This window comes from Clupea harengus, chromosome 13 (genome assembly GCF_900700415.2).
Source record: "Clupea harengus chromosome 13, Ch_v2.0.2, whole genome shotgun sequence".
NCBI lineage: Eukaryota > Metazoa > Chordata > Actinopteri > Clupeiformes > Clupeidae > Clupea > Clupea harengus.
Window position 1 is genome coordinate 20,646,902 of NC_045164.1, and position 12,596 is coordinate 20,659,497.

The window sequence follows — 12,596 nt, forward strand, 5'->3', positions numbered from 1 at the left end:
ACATCGATTTCTTTGGATGAACATTTCATTTTTTTCATTTGATGATTATGTTGTTATTGTTTTGTGGTTGTTATTATTATTTGTTTGTTTATGGCTTGATATTTTTTTCTGTGGTTTAAGTCAAAGTGATTTTTTGTAATTGTTTTGATTTTTTTGTGTACAATGAGGGAGTTGATGTAATACAAGATACATATACAAACACACAAACACAAACAAACACATAAACAAACACATAAACAAACACACAAACACATAAACAAACAAAGCACTGAGCCCCAAACAGCCACTTTGTGGGGGAGGGGCATTTTTCCCAAGACCTAGGGGCAGTAAGGGGTGCGGGGGTGGGGGGGGGTGCGTAGATGAGAGTGTGTGTGTGTTGGGGGGGTGGGGGGGGGGGGGGGGCTGATCGCGGCTGAACCTTGACTGGAGTCATTTACAATCCATTCTAAACTCAGCCACTATCTGCACACACACAGTCAAACGCTATACTCAGCCACTATCTGTGCGAGTGTGGTCATATCCAAGCTTTCAGCACACACACACACACACACACACACACACACACACATACACACACACACACACACACACACTCAGACAAATGCTATACTCAGCCACTATCTGTGCGAGTGTGTTCATATCCAGGCTTTCTGCACACACACACACACACACACACACACACACACACACACAGACAAACGCTATACACACTATCTGTGTGAGTGTGTTTCTGCACAGTGCCATTTCAGGACAGTTAGTGGAAGGGAGCGTGGATTTGACTTGAACGTAACGCAGCGCTCATCTGTGTCAGCTCAGCGTGTCCTAGTAACATTTCAGCTTTTCCGACCAATCAGTGGGGTTAAACTCATAACAGGGCAGGACATCCGAAATGACAACAAGGCAGCTGAAAATCAATTGTCACCTAGCAACCAGATATAACTTATAACTAAAGAATTATTATGCTTTGCCACTGCCACTTAGTTATCTCCCATGTGATCCCCGCCTCACTGCGCACAGAGTAGGAACCTATTTGGACATTCTAGAACTTAAAAGAGCTCACAGTCAGTGAAGATTATCATTCAATCTTTATTATATTACTGGTATATGTTATAGTTTGCATCTCTCACAGCAACTGTCCTAAAATGGCTTTGTAGATATAACCCTGTGTGTGTGTGTGTGTGTGTGTGTGTGTGTGTGTGTGTGTGTGTGTGTGTACCTGCTCAAACTGCTTTCTGCACTAATATCCCCTTCCTTCCTCCATTCTGTAGGTATGGCTTTCCCCACGAAAGGCTAGAAGGATCCTTACTGAGCTCTCATCCCATCTGCCACACACACACACACACACACACCAACACACATACACATACAGTACATAGGTATACTGACATAAGGACACATAAGACTGTGCTTTGAGTTTCTCTGCTGCATTAGACCAGTGTACCTCACTGACAAATGACTGACCAAGACTCGGCATCAGTTATTTACCTTCACCTGTACCCCGAAACACACACAAACACACACACACACATAAACACGCTGTATTTGTTGCCTGCTACCTACACGTGCGCACACACACACACACACACACACACACACACACACACACACACTCTAACTCCTCACTGTATGCCTTTCATTCTGCTTGACCTGCTTGACTAACCCCTCTCCCTTTATAAAAGTGTTTCTCCTTTTCTGCATGTGTGTCTAAACACTTAGCAACTGGAAGTTGCAATTAATCAGTGTTATTACTCAAAAGCAGCTGGCCCTAGTCTGGCCCTGGTCTGGCCCTGATCTGGCCTGGGTCTGCAGGGGCAGCTGTTGTGTGGGAAGCTGGGTTACAGTGCCAATCTCCTGGTCAGCTCACTTGACTAGCCAAGCCCCTGCCCCCTGTGTCTGCCCATAGGCTCGTCCTCTTGTCCATCAAACGGTTGCCAAGATGTGTTCCAAGTGGCTTCGACCACCCTGTGTTTTTTTTTAAATGATTATTATTATTTCCGCTAAGTGCTACGATGTGAATTTTTTACAGCTCAAGTGTGCTAAACCTATAAAAGAGAAAAGTATTATTTGTGCCTTAAATATGTGTGTTTTTTATCATGTACTTTCTATTGTTTTTTTTTTTCTCCATCATTTGTTAATGTCCACAGTTGGATCACTATTCTGTGGGAGCCTCCTGGTTGGATGAACTGATTTAGATGACTTCTTTCCGTGTTGTTTTTTTCATCTGTGGAGACTGTTACTCTGCTTCTGCGTCTCTGATGAATTGTAATGAACAGTCTGATTGATGCTATGATAACCGATGATGATGATGATGATGTTTATGATGATGATGATGATGATGATGATGATGATGATGTCGCTACTCCCTAGCAGGTGCGGTGGCGGCTAAGATTAGGAGGCACGACCTGCGTGTCCACCCCTACCAAAGGGTTCTGGCCGCAGACCGAGGTTAGTTTAGCGTCTGTCTTCCTCACCCATGCCTCAGAAAGAATGAAAATGAAAACAAAAATACATAAACAAACAAACAAACAAACAAACAAATAACTGGAAACAGAGAGAAACTTTGACCCGGAACCTAATGAAGAAAGTTCTGTTCTGAAAGTTCCAAACTGTTACTCTGTAATGAAGCTGTAATAACGTTGGACTTTAGTAGACACACACATACTCAGACACACACATACTCAGACACACACACACACACACACACATTATTTGGATGGCTGTGAAACAGGATGGCTGTGAACGGATGCTTATGACCAGTAATGGACGTTTGAATTTCATCGTGTGTTTGTCTCACTGGACACACTCGGATGCAGACACATTCCACAACCAGGTCACACACACTCCCCTGACCAAGCCTATCATCTGTGTCGACCAGCTCTATTGCACTCAACCAAACTTATAGTCCCATTCACACACACACACACACACACACACATATCATTTCAATAGCACTTTTATGTATGTCTGCATGAGAGTGAAGGTGTGTGTTTGTGTGTGTTTGTCTGAGCATAAAGGCTTTTGAGACAGGACTGTTTGATTAATAACTTCCCGGAAACACTGAACTCAGCATCTTGCCAAGGCCTGTATGTGGAGTCAGCCGCGTGTGTGTGTGTGTGTGTGTGTGTGTGTGTGTGTGTGTGTGTGTGTGTGTGTGTGTGTGTGTGGAGTCAGCCCAGTGAATTTATGGTCTGGGGTTTCACCTACGTCTTCTTCTGCTAATGTGAATATGTACTCATACGATACTGAAAGAAGTGTTAAGTATGAATTGGATTGGATTCAGGCCATTGTAATGTGTGGTAGTGTGAGTGGATGATATAGATATTGGACAATTGTGTATGTGTGTGTTTTGTGTGTGTGTGTGTCTTCACCACAGAGGATTGGTGAAAATCAAACCGATTATTTGTGTTTCATTTTGTTTTTGATTGTGTCTGTGTTTTATTTTACATTTTTATATTTTTGTGCGTTTTATTTGATCATGGTACTACTGTTGTCAAGCAAACCCTCTGAGACCTTATGGATATCTGACATGCATGTTGAAGCAGGAGTGTGTGTGTGTGTGTGTGTGTGTGTGTGTGTATGTGTATGCTATGGTGAAAGGAGCATGTGTGTGTATGTGTGTGTGTGTTTGTGTATGTGTATGTGTGTGCTATGTTGAAGGGAGCGCGTGTGTGTGTGTGTGTGTGTGTATGTGTGTGCTATGGTGAAGAGAGCACACACATCTGTCCTCTGATATCCATCTTTGTGTCTCTCCTTCAAAACACACCTTACTGTGTGTACGATGACACATACACACACACACACACACACACACACACACACACACACACACACTTTCCTGCCAGCACACACTACTCCGCTATGCTCCACATCAGGGCAGCCATGTTGGGAAAAAATATAACATCAAACCTCAGTCACACAGATGATAGGTGTCGAGTAGGTGTGCGTGTGTGTGTGTGTGTGTGTGTGTGTGCAGTGAGTGTGTGTGTGCAGTGTGTAAATGCTTCACAGCTACTTTAAAAACAAAATCCACTTGAGACATGTCTTTGTGTTTTACTGTAAGTCTCTGTTGTTTTATTGTTGTCTTTTATTTTATTTGTTATTTTTAATTGTTGCAAAGAAAATAGTATTTACTTGTGGCCTCTTAAAATATACACAAATATATATATTAAATATGCATATATATATAAAAAGTATATAAAGCAGGAATGTATATGAAATGTCAGATTCTACTTGTATTTTGCAAAGAAATAGCAGTTGAGATTATAGAGGGCTATTTTTAGGAAAGAGAAATATGCATCTTAGCAGCTTGATAGCCATGTTAGAATACTTCCTATATTTTTTGATATCCAGTAGGGCTTTATATAAATGACGGGACGTTTTTTTCAGTCTTTGTACGCCAGAGCATTTTATATGATGGTCCTGTGAGGGGGTGTGTGGCTGCACCGGGGGCAATGGTGGGGGTCTTTGGCTCCCGCGAGCCCCCGGTGCAAACCAACATGGCTCTACTATGCTATAGATGAAGAAGAAGAAGAAAACCAATACCTTGTAGTGTTGCTTTGTATGATTAAGGCAAAGATTTTTATGCTGTTGTACATAGACAAAAAGATTTTGAAAAAGAAAAACAGCAATAAAAAATGTATTGAGTGCAAAAAAATGCAAGGCATCCTGTTTCTTTGGGCAAAATTAATATGTCTTTACCTCACTGTGGTTATTATCTACTAAATGTTATAAATATTTTAAAATGTGTTTTATTACCTAGTAGATTCTGTTCACTAGATTAGTGATAGGTGTCTGATGGCTTTCAGGAAGTGAAGATGTTCTGTCATCCGCATAGCCCCTCCCTCATCTTACCCAAAGCCCCTCCCCCTCTCCATCCACCTGACTGCTACTAACCCTGATCATATGGACTGCGCTCGTTTACTCCTGTCTGTGCTCGTTTACTCCTGCCTGCCCCTCTAACAGGCTCCTGGTGTCAGCCTAGCTCTGTGCGGACTCACGCTCTAGTCACTAAATTACCCAACAGCCTAGCTCTGTGCGACCTCACGCTCTAGTCACTAAATTACCCAACAGCCTAGCTCTGTGCGACCTCACGCTCTAGTCACTAAATTACCCAACAGCCTAGCTCTGTGCGACCTCACGCTCTAGTCACTAAATTACCCAACAGCCTAGCTCTGTGCGACCTCACGCTCTAGTCACTAAATTACCCAACAGCCTAGCTCTGTGCGACCTCACGCTCTAGTCACTAAATTACCCAACAGCCTAGCTCTGTGCGGACTCACGCTCTAGTCACTAAATTACCCAACAGCCTAGCTCTGTGCGGACTCCAGTCACCAATCACTCTGGGTCCGGTATGCCACCATGCCACAAGCTGGCCTTCTTGGTGTGACTGAACCCTCAGATTTATCAAGTATTAGCTGACTCTGGAGCACATCCGTTCCACCATCTGAGACAGGTCTTCTCCCGGTTCTGATACTGATCTGTTCTATTGTCTGATGTGGAGTTTTTCCAGAGTCAGAGACAAACTCATTCCAGAGTCGGACATGAATCCATTCCAGATCCGAATTTGATCTGTCCTAGCCTTAGAAACATATCTGTTCTAGATTCAGAAACAGATTTGTTCTAGATTCAGAGTTAGATCTGGTCTAGATTCAGAAACAGATTTGTTCTAGATTCAAAGATAGATCTGGTCTAGATTCAGAAACAGAAGTGGTTCAGAGTCAGCTGCAAGCCTGCTTGTCATGTTTTCATCCAACCTTCACCAGCTGAGACTAATCTCCTTTCTTCTCTTTCTTTCCCTTCCTCCCTCCCTTCCCTCTCTTTTCCCACCCCTTTCTTGTCCTCTTCCCTGCATTTCTTTGTTTGTTTGTCTGTCTGTCTCCTAATCCACTCAGCCACCACAGGCAACTAACCTCTCTGACCCCCTGCCCTGTGACCTTTGCCCTGTGACCTCTCCACTTTGACCCCATCACCCTCTGATGACCTGCCCATTGCCTGCCTGTATCTCTCTTCTCTGGTATGAAAAAGCAAAGAGAGCAAAAAGACAGAACAAATGAGAGAAAGAGAGAGAGAGAGGGAAGAGGGATGAAAAGACTTACTCATCCTTCGTTGGTCTGTGCCTGGAGAGTCTTCAGCTTCTGACAAGAGGATGTGCTGCAGAGGTCAAAAGCAGTTTATCATCACACACACACACTCACACACACCCATACATCAAACACACTCGCACACACATCAAACACGCTCACACACACACACCTATATACACATACAAACACACACACACACACACACACACACAAGATAGTATCTGTTGCCTCTGTGGACCTACACTGAAGCAGTCTGAAGCAATAAGCAATAACCCCAACATGTACACTATACCCACGCATACACACACACACACACACACACACACACACACACACACACACACACACACACACACACACACACACTTAACCTGTCAATGTCAACGGCCTACATCCCAAACACACATGAACACACACACACACCTCATTTCTGATTTCTGGATTGAAGTTGGCACACACAAACACATGTGTCTGTGAATATGAAATGTTATGTGTTGAGGCAAGTGTTTGGACGGCATCATAATTGGCTCTGAATCCAGCCCTCTGGTTTCACCCAAAACTGACCGACGGGAGTGTTAAACTGGAGTACGGGCGGTTGTGTGTGTGTTTGTGGTTGTGGGTGTGTGTGTGAGTGTATATTTATGTGTGTGTTTGTGAATGTGGGTGTGTGTATCTCTATTTACGAGTGTGTATCTCTGTGTGTGTGTGTGTGTGTGTGTGTGTGTGTGTGTGTGTGTGTGTGTGTGTGAGTGTGTGTGTGTGTCCTAAAAGCCCCTCTGCATTTCTGGATTGAAAGACAGCACTGATTGTTTCAGCTGTTACTCCCTGAAAATGTGTTTGCCACACTTGCCTATGAACTGTACAAATGTATGAAATCTGTAGATACACACATTCAGTAGAAGGCCAAGGGGGTATTCCAAGTACGTGGGTTAGTGACAAACCTGAGTAAATTAACTCAGAGTAAGTGGTAAACCTCCTAATAGAAGAGCCCTATGGCTTTGTTTTGCTGGGGGAGAGTTAACTCAGAGTAAGTGGTAAACCTCCTGTTTTGCTAGGAGAATTATGAACCACGTATATTCTTGGAATCCCCCCTCCAGAGCTGGGGAGACAGAAGAGGACAACACAACACGGTTGGGTGTTGATAGGGTGGGGGGGGGGGGGCTTTTTATTGTAAACAGAAGAGTACTATATTTTTCCAAATGTGTGAATCTTTTCTACTTTTCTGCTTTGTAGAGATGCCACTCAAACCCTTTACCAAGTGAAAACAATCTGCTTATTTTCTGTCTTATTTCCTGTGTGGTGGGAGAAGAGGTTCCGCTGACCAAAATGGCCTTTTCCTTTCACCTGCAGCGCTTGGGAGAGTGGTGCTGAAATAGGGGAAGCAGCAAAGTGCCTTTTTCACCCCTCTGCTACTGTCATTCTCACCGTCTCACACAGCCTGTCATGTCCACACCAGGGCTACATACACAAACACGCACGCACACGCAGAACTAACAACAGAGGTGGCAACTTCAGAACACACATTTTGCTCATACTTGTGTGTATGGTGCACCCATCGTGAGCTGTGATTGCATTGGTGTTTGTGTTTGGCCTACACGGTTTACTTGTGCTTACCTTGAGTGCATTAGGTCTTAACTCTGTGTTAAACCTCAATGTAAAAACACGCATAGCATAGCATATTTTACCTGTGTTTACAGATCAAATACGTGAATGGATGATGTTATTCATTTTCATTTGGGGTCCTATCTGAAGCCTTATTCCAGCGTGGGAGTGTCATTCGGGACATTCGTGTGTAGTTCTGGAGATGACGTCATGTAGATGATTACCAAAGAGTGTACATGCAGAACACTAGTCTACTCCAGAGCTCTCTAGCTTGTCCTGAATGTCACTGGAACAGTGACGTGTTCATACCCATCTCAGTGACGTGCTCATACCCATCTCAGTGACGTGCTCATACCCATCTCAGTGTGTGCTCATACCCATCTCAGTGTGTGCTCGTACCCATCTCAGTGACGTGCTCGTACCCATCTCAGTGACGTGCTCGTACCCATCTCAGTGACGTGCTCATACCCATCTCAGTGACGTGCTCATACCCATCTCAGTGACGTGCTCATACCCATCTCAGTGTGCACTCATACCCATCTCAGTGACGCGCTCATACCCATCTCAGTGTGCGCTCATACCCACCTTTGCAGCTCTGAGTCAGAGTCCCTACTGGGCCTGCAGGTCAGAGTCCCTAATGGGCCTGCAGGTCTGAGTCAGAGTCCCTACTGGGCCTGCAGCTCTCTCTTGGCACTGAGTCAGAGTCCCTACTGGGCCTGCAGGTCTGAGTCAGAACCCCTATTGGGCCTGCAGCGCTGGGTCAGAATCCCTACTGGGCCTGCAGCTCTCTCCCGGCACTGAGGCAGTCAGTGGTCCAGGGAGCCCCAGGATTATGTATTAACACTGCATGCTGCAGCCCCTGAGGAGTCTTTGTCAATGCCTGCTCAAAAGCAGACACTGACTCTGTATGCACATAAGGGTCCTGACAGCACACTCTAGTCTTATTTCACTGCCAGGCTGAGATCCCAATTCCAGTCAAGTGAGAGAGCTGATGTTAGACACCTTTCCCAAGCTCTGTATCTACCTATCTAGCACTGTCAGTGTGATTAACAGCAGTAGACAGCTATCACTGTGGGCCTATATGTTCGCACCCATAGCTATGTTTTATCTGCTGATGTTATAACCTCTCATAGTATAATATAAGCCTCCCCAAGCCTCCAGATATTATCTGGCCTGTGTAAGGCGGTGAAGGTTGGGTCTTAACAGGGTTGTCACTGCGCCATAAGTCTGCCATGGTATGATGCACACCAAGGTATCGCAATAGCAAGTAGTACTTGAGAGTTGGCTCTGTTGCTATCAGTGGGATGCGGTGTGTGTGTGTATGAGGAGTAGGGCATGTGTGTGTGTGTGTGTGTGTGGGAGGAGTAGGGCATGTGTGTGTGTGTGTGTGTGAGGAGTAGGGCATGTGTGTGTGTGTGTGTGTGAGTGAGGAGTAGGGCATGTGGGTGTGTATGTGCGAGGAGTAAGGTGTGTGTGTGTGAGGAGTAGGGCATGTGTGTGTGTGTGTGAGGAGTAGGGTGTGTGTGTGTGTGTGTGTGAGGAGTAGGGTGTGTGTGTGTGTGTGTGTGAGGAGTAGGGCATGTGTGTGTGTGTGTGTGTGTGTGTGTGTGTGTGTGTGTGTGTGTGTGTGTGTGTGTGTGTGTGTGTGAGGAGAAGGGCATATTATCTGTAGTAGATGTCTGTTCGAGAAGCTGCCACCAGTGCCATGTTTCTGTCACTAACTCTTCAGTGCCATGACAATGATGACGACGACGATGATGATGAAAATACTAATAATCATTTGGGTTATTACCAATGATTAGAATTACATTTCGAGGATATAGTAATTCATACGTACAGATGTTACAGGGATAGAAAACAGTAGTTGGTTGTTGCTATGCAACAAAGTTACAAATAATGGAACATGTGCACATGTTAGTGAAGTAGGAAGCAGAATGACACAACTACAGGTTGCTGGGTTACAAAACAGTGTTGTTATGGGAATAAACAGATATTGCCACTGGAACTACCTGTCGAATAGACCACCTTAGTATTAATCAGTCCAGATCCACCCAGTTTGTGAGAGAGACACACGCATTGCCTGCTGATTCCCAGGGTGTGTGAGGTGTGTGAGTCTAGACCCAGGAGAGAGCAGACACGCTGGGAGTGTGATCTGTGCAGAGACAGCTTCATGAGAAGTGTCACGCCTGAGGAGCCCTACTCAATGTGTGTGTGTGTGTGTGTGTGTGTGTGTGTGTGTGTGTGTGTGTGTGAGTGTGTGTGTGTGTGTGTGTGTGTCTGTGTGTGTGTGTGTGTGTGTGTGTGTGTGTGTGTGTGTGTGTGTTGGGGGGGATGATTCATGTGTCGTCTGAGTCACACAGGAACCAGTCAATATGAGTTCTTGCGTTCACCCTCACCTGCATTACACCGCAGCTACACACCTCCAGCTCCATTGCTTATGCTCCTGGTGTGGACATGTCATCATGTCTGCACACTCATCAAGCTCTCACTGTGTGTGTGTGTGTGTGTGTGCGTGTGCGTGTGTGTGTCTACCCAAATATTGCCTATGAAAAAAATATATGTCTGTATTAACAGCCATTGTTATGACTTTATAATGTATTTTTCTATGGTATTTTTTATGTATGTAATGGGTAATATTAAATGCCTTTTCTCCATATTTAAACAAAAATGAAAGCAAACAGCAGGAGTCCGTCTGTCTCATTCCCATCACACACTGACTCACTCATTACTTTACACAGGGATATTGCTTTCTCGTCTTCACACTGTTTGAGAATAAAGGCATATTTGGTTGAAAGAATGTTTCTGTAAAAGATCAAAGCCTGATTGAAGGGTGAAAATGCAGAAAGCACAAACACAAAAGCCTAACTAACCTTAACCCCTAACACAAAGAGCTTAACTAACCCTAACCCTTACACAAAGAGCCTAACTAACCTTAACCCTAACACAAAGAGCTTAACTAACCCTAACCCTTACACAAAGAGCCTAACTAACCTTAACCCTAACACAAAGAGCTTAACTAACCCTAACCCTTACACAAAGAGCCTAACTAACCTTAACCCTAACACAAAGAGCTTAACTAATCCTAACCCTTACACAAAGAGCTTAACTAACCCTAACACAAAGAGCCTAACTAACCCTAACACAAAGAGCCAGTGTTACGTGTTGCCCACAGCAAGTTGTTTATGAGTACGTGGCATAGTACTATTCTTCATAACTCCACTAGCAAACATGTTACGCTAAAAACATTAGGGTATACAACACGCAGATCTCCGAGTGTGATAGTTAGACACCTTATAAACCCACTCATCCAGGTCTTCCTCAGATAATAGTTAGTTATAATAGTAGTTCATGAAGTTGTAGCTCTATTTTACACTAAGTCGCATTGTCCTTGGAATTAAAAGCTTGGTAAAAACAAAACATATACTCCATATCTCCGTTTACTCACGTGCGAGTGGACATCTACGGTTGGATTTCAATATGGCCGCGCTAACTCAGCTGCCACTGAGCAAACGGCCATAGATACATAAACGCTGCGCTCAACAGCTCTACAGCTCAACAGCTCTACAACTCTACAGCTCAACCCGCTCAACAGCTCTACAGCTCTACATGGCATCAGGAGGGACCTGTCAGCGCTGGAATGGTGTCAAAAAAAACGGAAAACTGTCAGAGGAGAAAATGAGAGTTAAAGTAATAATAATAATAATGATGATTTTTATGCTTATGATGATGATAATAAAAACTATAATAATAATAATAAACATAATCATCGTCATTGTCATCATAGTAATAATAATAAAAAAAAACTTCAGGAGAACAATATGTGATTGCGGCACATAACACACACACACACACACACAGTTTTTCTGAAATGAACTTAGACTTTTGGCTGAAATGTCAACACCAAAACAGAGAACAACTGAACTTTTGCCTCCCTTTATCTCTCTCCCTCCCATCCTCTCTTTCATCTTCTCCATCTTCCTCCCTTCATATCTCTCTGTCTTTCTCTTTCAGTCTCTCACTCCTTTCTGAAAGTCAAAGGGAAACTTCCATTCTCCTCCTCTCCCCTCTCCCCCCCTTGTTTCTCATCTGTTCTCCTCTCTTCCCCTCTCTCCTCCTCTCTTCTCCTCTCCTCTCTTCCCCTCTCTCCTCCTCTCTTCTCCTCCTCTGTCTGTTGCTGGTGTTGCTAGAGTGCTGTGTGTGTCTGTTAGCAGTCTGGAAGTGCCAACCCCCCCAGCTGCCTTCTGCTCCATGTAGATAAGCCAGCCCAGGGGCCAGGGGTTTTTCTAGGGGGGGGGGGGGGATCGCATCTAGAGATGCCCCCCAGTGGTGTTGAGCCATGACTGGGTTTGTTTGTGCAGACCGCAAAATAAACTCCAACTCCAACCACTTCCGAATCTAGGGGCTTCGTTGAGGGATACTCTATAATTCTCTCACACTTTCTCTTCTTAGCTCTCTCTCTAACGCTCTCTGTCTCTATAACACACTATCTCTCTCTCTATCTATCTAACGCTCTCTATCTCTCAAACGCTCTTTCTTTCTGTAGCTCTCTGTAACTCTCTCTCTCTAATGCTCTCTCTCTCTGTAACTCTCTATCTCTGTAACTCTCAATTCAAAATTCTAATTCAAAAGAAGCTTTATTGGCATGACCATAACATTCTACAGTATTGCCAAAGCATTTGGGTTGGGTGTATACACTGTATACACAAGATACATCAGAAGGGGAAAGTGAGAAGTGGATATAATAATAAAATAAATACATTTAACATAAATAAATAATAATAATCATCTCTCGCCATCTCTCTCTCTCTGTAACTTTCTCTCTCTAGCACGCTCTCTCTCTCTGATGCTCTCTCTCTCTATCTCTAACGTTCTCTCTCTCTGTAACTCTCTCTCTCTTTCTCGCTCCTTCTC

The 12,596-nt window shown here is 44.1% G+C and overlaps 1 protein-coding gene across 3 annotated transcripts in view; it reads left to right on the forward strand.

The window, feature by feature from the left end:
- Positions 1-334, forward strand: part of LOC105912316 (protein quaking-B) — a 76,730-nt gene extending 76,396 nt beyond the window's left edge. For all 3 annotated transcript variants that reach the window (XM_031578838.2, XM_012841271.3, XM_031578840.2), the window contains one exon: positions 1-334. This exon is cut by the window's left edge and continues 328 nt beyond it. The gene's annotated coding sequence lies outside the window, so the exon portion shown is untranslated.
- The last annotated feature ends 12,262 nt before the right edge of the window (positions 335-12,596 follow it).